General features: G+C 35.3%; 1 long non-coding RNA gene across 2 annotated transcripts in view; it reads right to left on the reverse strand.

Moving 5' to 3' along the window:
* Positions 1-8,279: 8,279 nt before the first annotated feature.
* The window catches only part of LOC147830026 (uncharacterized), a 145,160-nt gene continuing 138,579 nt past the window's right edge, over positions 8,280-14,860 (reverse strand). For both annotated transcript variants that reach the window (XR_015443110.1, XR_015443113.1), the window contains one exon: positions 8,280-8,529. This is a non-coding gene — a long non-coding RNA (uncharacterized LOC147830026). The remainder of the gene's footprint in view (positions 8,530-14,860) is intronic.

The raw sequence follows: 14,860 nt of genomic DNA on the forward strand, positions 1-14,860 counted from the left end.
TTTTAAGCCAGGGATCATCATCATCATTTCATCTTTCAGAAGGACTGCTTTAAAAGTGGAAAGATGAAACTAAAAAAAAAAGTGGATTTAGAAATGGAGAAAAGGGTTGAAATTCTAAGTCAGAAATGAGAAATGTTAAACTGGTGTAGTAAAAATGGAAATGTGGAAATGAAAATAAATTTGAGACATGTAAGAAAAAAAGACTTGGTGAGTAATTTGCTATGGGAGTTAGAAGGAAGAGTATGTGTTTTCTGTTTCTGGACTACATAGCTATATAACTGTAATATTAACAGGAAGAAAAGTGTCCTTTGTTAAAAATAAATACACTTCCATGTATATTTAAGTAAAAGTTACTATGGGAATATTTAATAAGACCTATACAATATGAAGTTGATGTGTTTGTTTCATTTATACCAATTCTAGAATATTTAATTTTGTTTATCTATTGCTTTGTTTAATGCTGCTTCTCCTGTTAGACTGAAACTCTTTGAACCAAACATAAAGTGCAGATTACATAATTCAAGTTCCCAACAGGATTTAAGTATAGTCTGTGTTCATTTAGGGTGGGGTTGGTTCTGGCCATGTCTCCTTTTTTGTTTCTTTCAGGTGTAGTGACAGGACTAATAAAGCAAGCATCACGAGCATAATATATAGAGCCACACCCCATTTCTGGACATGAAAATGGGGTCAAGAGCTCAAAATTATGTTCAGAATTGAAAATGTTATAAAAACCTCTTTCCTTATCAATGTTACTGTCTTCCATAATAGTCCATCTATTCTGCACCAAAGAGCTACTTCTCCTGGGAGATACTTCACCAGCAGCTCTAAAGCTGTGGAAGAGGGTCCAAAAGATAGAAGAAATACCATTTATATCATGGTTGCTCTTGTCTGGGCTACAAGAAACAAAAGTAAACTTGAACTTCCAGTTTTCTGTATCGCCCAAGTGGAGCTTACTGAGCTGCGGAAGGACACAAGGGTCTGGAATTGGACACAGAAATCAAGCAGAAGGACTCTTGATTTTCTTTTAGGAAACTAAATGTGGTAGGAGATGCTTTAAAGGCAGCATATATGTGAACAAGGAGGAAATAACAGTAAATTCGAGAAAACAGGTAGAAATCACAAATAACATTTAATGGCTGCAACATTTAGCCACGGATAACTCCTGATGCTTTGAGTTTCGGGAATAAATCTAAGATTTTATTGGAAATAAAAAGATTATGAAAACATGTTTCTACACTGACTGTGTTGACCATATAAGTATAAATTAGACAATGAAACATTCATCAGGACATTAGATCATCTATATAAAATAAGATGAATAACAAATGGGTCTCTGACAATTAACATGTTATATTTTAAGATATATAAGAAAATATTGTCATTATTTTAAAATAAAATATTTTATAATCCACTGTAAAACAGTCATTATTATCAAAAGCTATCCCTGAGTATCTCTAATTTTTGCAATTCTCAGAAGTGCTACTTTAAATAACTTACAGATTAGTCACAAAATGTTTTATTCTCTTTGTTACTGGAATAAATATCTGAATGGCTTTGATACTGTATTTATAAAGTTACAGCATCTGGAATTGTGAGTATAATTACACTTACCAGTAAGTTTTATATCTTCTCTCGGTTTGAAGAATTCCCTGCAGCATTTCTTATAGGACAGGTCTGGAGGGGATTGCAGAGTGTGAACTAAAAATACTGTGTGTTTAAATTTTTTAAAAATTACAGCAAAAGTCCCATTGCCATTAGTTCCCCTCAGAATACTCCTCCTCATTTCAAAACCTCTTATCCTATCATTTTTTCCACTTTCTGAAGCAGTTCTGCAAGTGTTCTTTCATAAGTGTTTTTAGGTCCCCTTCTGTGGCTGCTTTGATAATCTTGAATCAATTCAAAACATTTAACTTTTATGGTCACTTTGACTTTAGAGAAGAGTCAGAAGTTTCATGGTGCCAGATCCAGTGAATAAGGTAGATAAAGACACACTTCAATATTTTTATGAACCTGACATTCTGTTGGATGACACACAGTGGTAGCTTTCACCATATTTTTTTTTTTATCACATCTCATAAAGACACAGAAGTCTTCCAGAACTGCTTCAGCAAGTGGCAAGAACCATGGGATAAAATGAGCAAATCAATGGGAAGTGCTTTGAGAAAGATCAGTAGCATGTGTCTTTTGCTCTAATGAACTTTCAATTTAAATATTCTCCATATTTTTCCATAACTTCCTGTATTCTCTTAGGTTTTTTTTTTTTTTCTGTCTAGGAATGTCTTTATCTCTCCTCCATTTCTAAAGGGTAATTTTTGTAAATAAGGCATCCTTGGTTGGCAATACTTTCCCTTCAGTACTTTGAAAATCTCATCCCACTCTTCCCTGGCCTATAAGGTTTCTATTGGAAAGTTGCTGTGAGCTAAATTTAGACAACTTTAGTTATAACTTGTCTATTTTTTCCTACTGTCTTGAAATTTTCTTTGAGAGCCTAATTGCAGTAAGTCTTGGTGTAGTTAAAGCCTAACTTTTAACTTTCATTTACCTGGATATTTGTATCTTTCTCTTTGTTGGAAATATTTTCTCTTAGTATCTTTTTCTGGAAGTCTTTCATGCCTTTGGTTGCACTGTTGATACATTTTATGTATACAGTACGGTGACATTCATCATTGGGATTTGTACCTGAACATAATATATCTTGGTTCTGATTTTTCCCCCATTCCTCTGCCCTCCTTCAACCCCTCTGCCCTTCCCTATAGTTTACAGGGAATTTGGTCAGTGTGAAAAAGAAAATACTCTGGTATTGTGGTACAAGAGGACTTGAGAATGCCAAGAGGATAGATAGGGAATAGAAAGCTTATTCAAGATTCAAACATACTAAGAAACTTTGTTTCCATTCTCTTACTAGACCTTGTTTCCTTTCTCTTAGTATTTCTCTTAGTATCTTTTCAAATAAGCTTTCTATCCCCTTTCTATCCTCTTGGCAGTCTCAAGTCCTCTTGTACCTCAATACCTGAATTTTTCTTTAACACTGTCCAAATTCCCTGTAGACTTTCTTCACTGCTTTTCTTCCCCAACTGTGTATTGTCAAATACTCTGTCTTCAAGCTCAGTAATTCTTTCTTTTATTTCAACTCTGTTGCTCTTGAGGCCTCCTATCATTTTGAAGTTTTCTTAGCGTATTTTACAGCTTGAGTATTTCTAGGGGCTTTTTCATTGTTGTTCCATCTATTTAAGTTTGTATGTTAGACTACTGAATTATTTCCTGAAGCTCACTGATTTGCCTAAAGTGGCTGTGTGAAATTCTCCAACTGAGTTTTCTCATAATTGTTAGTATTTGATAAGTTTCTGGATTTTTTTTCTTCTTTTACTGGTAGGTAAGATCATAGTTTCCTGAAAGTTCTTGATGTCTGTTTGTGTGTAGCATCATCTGGGTATTGAAGCATCAGGCATTTATTTTAATTTTTAAAAACTGGCTTTATTTGTACCCATTTTTTCCAGAAATTCTAACCAGGATAATCATTTTCTCTGAACTTGTCACCACTTCAAGTACTTTAGCAACAAATTGAGAACTAAGTCCAGATTTGTTATGAATCCACTGTTAGCGTGCTGTAATTGTTTAAACACTAGAGGATGATTCAAGCCCAATTTGTCCTAAATTTTCAGTTGATGTGTTGCTTTATATAAGCCAAGAGAATACATAAAAACATTTTTTATCACCCTAAGTCTCTCTGTGGGGCTAGAATAGCTCCAGAAAAATCATGCACGGTCACTAGCTTGTGGTTGGGCACAGCAGGATTCTGCTGAGCAATATAACCATGGAAGAACCACTCCCAGGCTCCTATGACACTCCTTTGGCTACCAGTACAGCAAAGATATGTCTCATGCAGAACCAAAAGCCTCTAATTTAGCACAGAAGTAGGATAAGATCAAGCCCACACTGTACTGCTGAGGTGGACTCATGGCCCAAGAACACTTCAACTAGCCTCAGTTAATGTTAGCTTGAATGTAAGTCTGATAGACTGGGGCCTATGTCCTCCCCTGGCACCAGGACTATTCCTGAGTGTCTATAGCTGGCCTGGAGATGAGGACTGTTAGGATCTGCCCAGTGCTTGACTTCACCAATCTGGTTCTAAGTTCCAGGAGAACATCCTGAACTTACTGCCCTTTCATACCCCAAGCAAGAGGAGCCTTGCTCTATGATATGCTTTCTAAGGTTGGGTTAGTCTTTGTGAAGGCAGTCTCTTGCCACTTGGTCTTATGCTAACTTGGATTGTACCTGAATCCCACAAGTTCAAGAACCTGCACAGTTTCAGGGGTACTCTCAGGCCCATGTCAGAGATGATGATGATGTAGGATAAAGCATGCATCTATCCCACTTGGCAGGGCTCTCTGCCTGGTGCCAAAACAGGTCTGGAGCTCTCTGCCTGTCAGCAATGGCCTAATGACAGCTGTGCTGCCTAAAGTTGGGGGAACGTGGTGGAAATAGTCCCTCGGTCACCAATGCTGGGAAACTCCTGAATTTTCCAGCTATAAGGACCTGCACAGTCTCAGAGTGGGAGCATCCCCCAGGCACATGTTAATGCTGACAGTGATGAAGGCCAAAATTCTAGTATATCCCAGCAGTGTGCAGGATTCTCCCTGATGTAGGGGCAGGGGTAGAGGCTCTGTGTGTGAGCTCTTGCCCAGGTTTGGGTCCTTAAATTTCTGCTTGGTATTGTGTCTCACTGTGGCAGATTTAGTATTGAGCTTCAAGACATACTCCTGCTTTCATGCCTGCTTCCCAGCAAATATATTCTTGCTTCCTTCTCTGCTGCTGCCTGAGTTGGATGGGAAATAGAAACAGTCAGCAATGTGCCTAATGTGGTTCCAGGGACTTAGTCTGTATTATTGGCCAGCTAGCAGTTGTCTTGGAGCTCTGCCAAGCTCCTGGTTTCACATGAGAGGTCTGATACAGGGATTCAAGTACATATCCTGTACTTTCTCCATTTCCAAATGAGACAGGAAGGCTTCTTGGAGTAGGGGTAGTGATGAGGTGAGCAAACTTTTGTTTCCTGATTTCTTCAATGTATCTTTTCTTGCTATTATAAGAAAACCAGGGACTATGGTCTTTCACCTGGCTTCCTCAGCTCTTGTGAAGACAGTTTGGTTTGTGACTACTTGATAAAACTTGTGTGTCTGTTGGGAGATGATTAGTGAAAGTTCTTACTCAACTGCCATCTTGTTCCAACTCAGTAGTTCTGTTTTTAATTGTTTAAGGAACCTCCATACTGTTTTCATAATGGCTATACTAATTTACATTCCCACCAACAGTGTGCAAAACTTCTTTTTTCTCCACATCCTTGCCAGCACTTTTCTTTCATCATCTTGATAATAGCCATTATAACAGGTGTGAGGTGATAGAGAATGTAATTTTAATTTGCATTTCTGTGATGATTAATGATGTTGTGTTCTATTTTTATAGTCCTGTTGTCATTTGAGAAATACCTGTTTAAGTCATCTGCCCATTTTTAATCAGGTATTTTCTTACTCTTGGATTGAGTTCTTAACTCACTAGCTGTATTATTTAAAATATTTTCTACCATTTTTCTTCATTCTGCAGATTGTCTCACTTGCTGCAAAGAAGCTTTTCATTTTGATATAATTCCATTTGTCTATTTTTGCTTTTGTTTTCTGAGCTTTTGAAGTCATATCTAAAATGTCATTGTCCAGACACATAACCTAGAGATTTTCCTGTACACAGTATATTCTTCTAGTCATTTTGCAATTTCAAGTCTTATATTTAAGTCTTTAATCTATTTTTGAATTGAATTTTGTGTATAGTATGATGAAAGACTTATTTCACTTTTCTGCATAGGAAAATTGAATTTTTTCAGCCCTACTTATCCAAGATTTTGTGCTTTCCCTGTTGCATTTCCTTGCTCCATTGTTAAAGATAAATTAAGAAACAAACAGATTAAAAACACAAAACTAATGTTAAGTGAAACAAGTCAGATGCACAAACTTAAATATCTCGTGGTTTCACCTATATGAGAAACACAAAATATATAAATGCAAATAAAGAGCAAAATAGAAGAGAAAGAGGAAGTAGGCCGAAGTTCAAATACTTCCTCAAATTACATATTTCATTGTTTTAAAAATATTTTAATATATATGCTAATTTGCTTCATTTATACTACTAGTTTATCTAAGCTCATTGAAGTGAACAATCTTTATTCTATCTTAAGAGTTTCACAATATTCCTTGAATGAATGCTATTTCTCTTAGGGATTTATCCTATAGTAAAATAATTCTGAGTATCCTAAATATTAGTTCTGAGTATCCTAAATATTTCTTCTCTTTTCCATGAGTTCCCTAAATTCTGACTAAACTTCAAAATTGTGGCCATAGAAATTGCCAAATACATGCACTTAAATATGCAAACACAAACAGAGAGGTATTTATGCAATAGTGAGACCGACTTCATGAATTTGTGGATAACTTTAAAGTGTTTTTTATTAAATTATTTAATTATCATATTAATGTTATTCTCATTTAAATTTTTTATTCTGAAAAAAGATGATAGAGGATAGTTTTCAAACTTAGGATGTATGTGGCTGGGCTATAAAATTAAATCCTATCGCTTCTCAGCCTTTTGGCTAAGATCAAGTGTAAAATTAAATCCTTCATTATGTCATTGTGGGCTGGCTGGCGGTTTCCTTTTTTAAAAAAATAAAACACTTTGCAGTGCAACTTAGAGTGGTAAAACTATTTGTTGTTCTATGAGAAAATTGATTTCTGTGGTAAGACACTTTAAGAATTACATGTGGTGGAGCAACGCATCCATGAATTTAAACAATATAACATGGAAATATATTACTAATTTATTGAAGAAAGCAGAAAATTACTTGCTAAGTAATTGAATCTACAGCTTTTGACTGCAATAAAAAACCTTTTTCTTGACAAGAGCCATGTGATAAAATTACTTTCAAAATAGTATTCTTCAAACTTATGAAATTATTTTTCATATATTACAAAATATATTTTAATTATGATATGAAGTCTTATTTTTACACTATAAAAGGGATATGAATGTGAACTCAGTTGCTATCTCTATGATCTTTTGCTAGGTCTCTGATCATATTCTATTTTCTTACTTCTAAAATGGGAACACTAAATTTGATATACTCTGCAATTTGTTGATAATAGACACAAAAGCACTTTGTACTACGAAGGCACATAGAATAACTAAACTGTTAAAATTGAGGAAGTAAGGCCAAAACAAGGCTGAATGTTATGTAGAATATGAATGAATGCCCCATTGTCTATTCTTGCAATGGAAATTTAAAATAATATTGTTAACAATACCCACCATAGGCAAAAATAGGTCTTGAATCCACTGTGTTTACTGAGAAAGTGAGCATGTAGAATTCTTAAATAACAGAACACTTGAAACATGCCAGGAAACCCTTCTCATATATATATATATATATATATATATATATACCAAAGACATAGGCATTAATGATATATTTGGAAATTTTCTTAAACTTTCACATAAGCATTTTATATATGAAGAATAAGCACTATCACAAAGGGTATTTTGGTTCCTAGTCAATGGTGCTAAGAGCCTAGATCCTATCCATATGCTTTACATAAATGGAGAGCAAGAAGATATGAGAAAAAAATGCAAATTTTGCAATAATGTCAACCTAAAGTTTTATTAAAAGATTATTTTAATAGAAAAAATAATTGGGACCAAAAGATCTACACATATACACACCTGAGTTTGGCATGAAATGTTTTCTTCTCTATCCAATTACACATCCATTCATACTTGTGCTCATGAAACATTCTTAGCAGCCAGTCTTACATAAGGAATGTGCAATCTCTTAAGCTAGGATGTAACTATGAGTTGGATTCTTCTAAATTCCTTTGTGTGTGTGTGTGTGTGTGTGTGTGTAACAGGGATTGAACTCAGGACCTTGAGCTTGTGAGGCAGACAGCAGAACAACTGAACTAAACCCCTGGCAGAGTTGGATTCTTATATGAAGAAAATTTCTTGGACTCACTTGATTTCTAGACTGAAATATATTGTGAAAATTGAAAAATATTGCAAGCTTTGTGACATCACTATCACTTGTTCTTCCCAATTTTGTTAAGAATGTCCATAGTTTTGTGTCAAGTGGAGGAAGTGAAGTGGCCTTTTGTCCATTGTACTTGTTTTCTATTACAGTGTTACCAAACAAATTGCCACAAATTTAGCAACTTAATATTCCATTTTTTTAGCTCACAGCTCTATAAATCAAAAGTTCAGCATAGTATGAATGGATTCTCCACTCAGGGTTTCACAAGACTGAATAAAGATATTGGCCAAACTGAAACCTTACCTGTAGGCTCCGAGGAAAATCGACTGAGTCCGTTGCTTTTGTCCATATGCAGAATTCAATCCCTTGCACTTATAAGACTTAGGTTCCTATTTCCTTGCTGGCTGCCAGTTGGAGGTTGCTCTTAGCTTGTAGGTCTTCTTGTTCTCTGCTATGCAGGGCCTCATCTAAAAGCCAAAAAAAGTGTGTCAAAACCTTGTTGTACTTTTATCCTCTTAGTTTGCCTCTGTAAACAGCTGGAGAAACCCCTCTGCTTTTAAAGGGCTCATGTGATTAGGTCAGGTCCCCCTGTTTTCCTATGTAACTCAACAGACATGGTACCTTAATTACAAATATCTTCACAGCAATATCTACATTAGCATTGATTTAATAACTGAAAGTAGAAGTGTGCACAATAGTTGACAAGAATTTGAGGGCACCTTAGAATTATGATTCATATACACACATGGTTACATCCCAGGACATTGGCCTATTCCTCCATGATTCCATTAACAGGAGCCCTAGATGAATAAATTCAAACACAAGACTGAATACATTGTAATGAAAAGAAGTTCTACAGCTAAGCATGGTCTTATGTCTGAGAAGCAGCCCCATTTGAGTTTTAATTCCAGGGTAGAAGCACTCAGGATAACATATAAAGGAACATAAGTTGCTCTTATTGAGAGTGTTTCTCTATTTTTATTAGCCAGTTTTAAAATATCTGTGTTTAGAACTAGTAATTACACAGATGAAGTAAGAAAAAATGGAAACAAAATCTTTGTAGATAGAGAGGGGTGGAGGGGTTGAAAGGAGGGCAGGGGGATGGGGAAAAAATAAGAACCAAGGTGGATTATGTAAAGGTGCAAATTCCCAATGATGAATGTCATTATATTGTATACCTTAAATGTACCAATATAATTAATTAAATAATTAATAAACAATAAAAATAAAAGATAACTAATACTCCTAAATTTTTGGACCTATATAGTTTACATGAAAAATATTTATTAGAAGCAACATAAAGTATATTTCTAAGAGTCACATGGAAATTCAAGAGCCTGATGTTTGATATTTACATGTATTAACATTTAGTAATATCCTACTGCTTTGTAATTAGAGTCAACTCCCAAGAGGTACACCATAATTGCTCATTTTGTAGCTGTGGCACTTCTGGATCAAGAAGTGATTAAAATATTTATATTGCACAGCTTGTTCAATTCACTTATATTATCAGATCAATTTACTTTAATTCTCTGTACATCAATATTTTCACTTTTTTTCTAAAATGGCACTTGAAAGGAAATAACATTTTACTGTAGTCTTAATAACACCCAGTTATGCATTGGTGATAGAATTATTATTGAACTTTTACTACATTAACATATATATCCCTATGTACAAAATGTAAAATGCAAAAGGTGATAGTAAAAATTATATTTAGTACAAGTTTCCTAAGGGATAAAATTTAAATAAAAATTTTGCTACTGATACATGGTTTCAAATGTTTGTCTCTGTCAAAACAGTTATTTTTCATGTTTTATTTTGATTCACAAAGCTAAAAAGTAATGTGATGACTACAGTTATTGTTTTATCCTCTAATAATACAATGCAAATATTGTTCAAATTCCTTTCAGATATATATCTATGTGTTTTTATCTTAGGGAATTTAATACTCAAGGAGAAATATTAAGAATTTTTTTTTTTGGTACTGGGGATTAAATTCAGGACCTTGCACTTGCAAGGCAGGCACCAGAACCCCTGAGCTAAATCACTGGCCCAAGAATACTTTTTTAACCTTAATAAATTTATTTCTATATTTTACCTTGGAGATATAAGACCTAGATGCTGTGTTTAGGGACATAATTACTATATCTCTGAAAGTAACCCCCAAATTCATACTCAGCAAAGATCTTTATTTGGAAATCGGTTTTTAAATGACTTTAGTTCAAATTGTCTGTGTTAAGAGGTTAAAAGTTAGTAAGGAGGGCCTGGAATTTAGCTCAGTGGTTCCACCTGCCTAGCAAGCACAAGGTCCCGAGTTCAATCCCTGGTACCAAAAAAAAGTTAGTAAAGAAAACAATTATCTTGGCCTAAGAATGTATAGCCATATCATCTTCAATAGCTGAGAAAATTAGCTTTGGGCACTTCTGACATAAGGCAAAATAAAGACAAAATGAATTTTAATTAAGTGGCCAAGACACAACTCATCTCCTAGCAGTTTGTATGAAGCTATACTACTGTAAATAAAACCTACCCACAATCAAATTTAATAGAATTTCTCCAGTAGGTCGAGGATATGCAAGTGTCAGCCTCAGGGCCATGAAAGCCAGTGAGTTTCTATCTTTCAGCCCCACTGCCCTAGGAGAGGTTCAAAAGATGGAGGGACTCTCAGAACTTTGTGATCCCATTACTGTTAAACATTCAATGCCTGCAGTATCTGTCAACATGAAAGAAAAGGAAACACAAGCTCATCCATTTAGACCATAATATCTTCAACATGACGTTGTTGTAGTCCCTTAAGCAAAATGGAAACAAGAATTAAGTTTAACAAAAGAGAAATGCCAAAATATGAATGCACAAAATGTGTCTATCCAGTAAAGACCTCTGTGGTCAACATTATTGATTTCACCTGGAGGCAAAATGTCCCTTGCTATAACAAACTCACCAAAAGAATAATTTTCATATAAAAAGGGAAAGAAAAAAAAGCTTGCAAAAGATAGGAGGAGAATATCTGAAAACCAGGAAATGGAGAAGGTATCCAGTAAAAAATTGAAAAGCAACACAAAACACCTCACCTCAGTGTACAATTTGTTCTTCTTTGCAATATATAATCTCTCAGAAAAAGTAAAATAAAGAAAAATAATTAAGTTAAAATTCACTACATACTTTGAGAAATCCAGGCCAACAGTGACTCATATCCAGGCCCTAAAGGGCTTCTTGGAATCCCAAAGCCTTCCTTAGAGCTGGACTATGTGAGCGCACTAAGGAACATGCCCTAAACTTTGAGGATTTCTGGACCTTAGATTGACTTCTTCAAGGATAACTGAAGTGGTGGATGGATAGAAACACACACACATACACATACTTGCGAGCTCACATACATGCATGCTCATATCAAGAATGATGGTAAGATGAAAATGACTCTTATCACAACCCTGTGACACAGAGTCATTCTTTTGCTGCTACTCTCTGTTTTCATTGTTTGTGTGTGTTGTGTGTCAACCCTTCAAGCCAATATCCTCATTATGACAATGTACAGCCTGTTATTTCTTCCATCTCTGTTTGGCATTGTCTTCGGTCTAGTTACTTCTTCCATGCTGTCATAGAAGTTTGTGGAAACTAACAAATGTTCAGTAAGATACCAACAGACAAGATCTCTTGAAAACAATTCTGATCTATACTATTTGTTAATTTCTGTGGGCAGAATACTCCCAGTATAATTAATTGCAAGCTGTGAACCTGAAAGCTATTGACATGAAAGAAAAGAAAGTATAATCTCAAACATGGAGCTAGGATGAGGTATATCAATTGTCTGTATGGTGCCAGAGTGAACCAGCCACATAATAACCAAAGGGGAGGAATTCCATGAAGCGAGTCCCATGAATGAACAACTAAGAGTTGAGATCATGCAATGCTTGCAGAAACCCTTATCTAACCTCCTTTTCTTCTTCATATCTTAGGAGCTAAATTCAGAGCTCTTAAGGGGCTATTTAATAAACACTCTTCCCCAAACTATGTTTTTACTGTTCTACCAAGTGTGATGGTGTTTTTATTGGTGATACATAGGCTTTAAGGAGTTCCTTTCTCATCCCCTTCTCTGATCACTCAACAGGCTAATTCTGATTCTCTCCAGAAAGCCCTTACCTTACTAGAGAGAGAGTAGTTCTAGTAAAGCAAGGGGAAATGACTTAATCTGCCAATTTTTTTTTGGTTTTTTGATACTAGGGATCAAACCCTGGACCCTTGGGTTTGTGAGACAGGTTCCAGAACCGCTGAACTAAATCCCTGGCCCTCAATCTGCCATTTTTAAAAGACATTGGAATGAGTAGCTTCCTTATTCATTTATTTGTCATGTATGTATTTGTGTATGAATTAAATCTTTAAACAACACATAAGAAACAGGGCTAATAATGTTCCTTCACTTGGAAATTTTTTATCAGCTTTTCTTTGCAGGATTCCCTGTCTCATCTTCTATATCCCATAGAACTTTTTTCCACCAGCATTAAAACTTTTAGGACATTGGAATTACTTACAGTATGAAATTGAAAGTTCTGGTGAATAAGGAGCATCTATTACCCAGGGCATAGTTCAGAGTCTACCACACAGACCAGTACACAGTAGGAGCTAACATCACTGAACAAGGCTAGTAGACAATAGAATCAACATCATTGGCCAGGGAGGCAAGAAGTTTCCGTTCCATCATCAGTCCTGCTATTAACTGGCTATAATAGAATACTGTGTGGTTTATAAAAGCTAGAAGTGTACTTATCACATATCTAGAAGCTGGAAACTCCAAGACGAAGGCATAGTGTGAGGGCCCACTTCCTGTTTCATGGACAACTGTCTTCTGGATATGTCCTCCCATGATAGGAAGGGAAGCTCTAGTCACTCTAACATGTTAATAAGATACTAATCCTATTCATGGCAGCTCTGTCCTCAAGATTTAAGCCTCCTCATTCCATCACACTGGAAGAGGGGGTTAGGATTTCAAACTAGGATCAGGTCTAGAGCACTAACTTTATTCTCAAATTTCAGTGACTTGGTCACAAAATGAAAAGATAGAGCATTTTAAAAAATCCTTTTAATGTTAATTTTTTATAAATTTAGCTGATCCTTCTACCAGGGATAACATGGATATCTAATGAAAATTTTATCACTTTCAAATTCCAGTAAGAAAACAGATACCGTCAGCTGACATGGAAAAGAGATCATTTTACTTCCAAGGTCTGTCATATTTCAATATTGTGCCACCTCACACTAAATATAGGTGGCATATATCAGAGAAATGATGTTTTGGGAGAGAAATGAACTAGACTGCCTTTTATTTTTTAGCTGACCAACTATTTGCCATGTAAAGAAATGCTAACTTGTCACACTTTAAAGGAAAAACGATTACTGAAACAGAATATTTTTCAATTAGCTTTATTTTCCATAATTAGGAAATATTGAGGTGAAAGTCATCTCTCATCATCTTTTGTGTTTGATAGAAAACTACCCAATAGTCAATTATTATTCTTTGTGTGTGCATGTGTGTATGTGTGTGTGGGGTGTGTGCTGGGCATTGAACTCAGGCCCTCCCACATACCAAGGTGAAGCTGTACCACACCTCCAGATGAAGTAAAAGTCAAATTTTAAATAACTACTTAGTAGATATCAGCTGAAATCACTAATTTGTGCATATATATATATATATATATATATATATATAAAATAAAATCTTCCAATAGCATTTTAGACCTGGATGTACATTGCATTATAATAAAGAAGTCAACACCAGTGGTATGCTACTAAAACCTCACTGTGGTTTAGGGGGTAAATAATTCAAATGAGAGCATTTGCCATTTTCATAGTATAAACATTTGTGCCAATGCCAATTTCACTGTAATAACAATTTAATAACTGGTTTTCAAAATTCTTGAATAATTAACAATTGGTTCTTGTGAGCTGGTAGAAAAAGGCTGCAGCACAGCACTGGTATATATCACAAAGACTTTCATAAAAAGTTACACATTGCTACTCTGGACCTATAATCTTACTACTCAGTGTATCATCTGTGAACGAATGGCAGTAGCAGAATCTGGTGCAGGAGTTAGCAGTTACACCTCATCTATCACCTTTTTTGCAAATAATATTTGTTGAAACAACCTCTGTCTATTTATTTATATATTGTCTGTGGCTGGTTTCTGTATTGCAGTAGCAGAGATGAGCAGTGGTGACAGGAGACCTACAATATTTATGATCTGGCACTTTACAAAGAAGTTTCCCAACCCACAGTCTAGAAGAATGTCAGAAATGCAGATTTGTTGGACCCCACCTCCACCCCAGATATACTGAAGAGAATTTGTATTTTCATCTTCAAATGTTTCTTTTCAAAATTAAATTTTGTGAAGCACTGACCCAGAGCATGGGAAGAGCACTCAAAGGCTTAAAATGTCAGAAAGACATAAAATCAGGCACCTTTCAACCTGATAAAACGGGGCTGGAAAGAGATACGTAGTAGAATATGTATTGTGGGAGACTGGCTTACAAGATTCTTGGAACTGGCAAAACAAATTCGAAAACACACAGCACTCCACCAGGAAGGACATCTTTGAATGCTTAATCATCTTTCGGTCCAAAGGTGAAATTTTTCTTATCTCAAGGAATCCTCAATTCAGCTCTTTCAACTGATTGAATAAGGACCATTTGATTTCTTTAGGGTAATCTCCCTTTCTTTTTTTTATGTAAAAAAACCCACACACATCTTCTTTATTTATTCATTGGTTAATGGGCATTTGGGCTGTTTCCAAGATTTAACTA

The sequence above is a fragment of the Heterocephalus glaber genome, unplaced genomic scaffold, assembly GCF_053883595.1.
Source record: "Heterocephalus glaber isolate CG9 unplaced genomic scaffold, H.glaber_assembly_v1.0 deba00000331, whole genome shotgun sequence".
Taxonomy (NCBI): Eukaryota; Metazoa; Chordata; class Mammalia; order Rodentia; family Bathyergidae; genus Heterocephalus; species Heterocephalus glaber.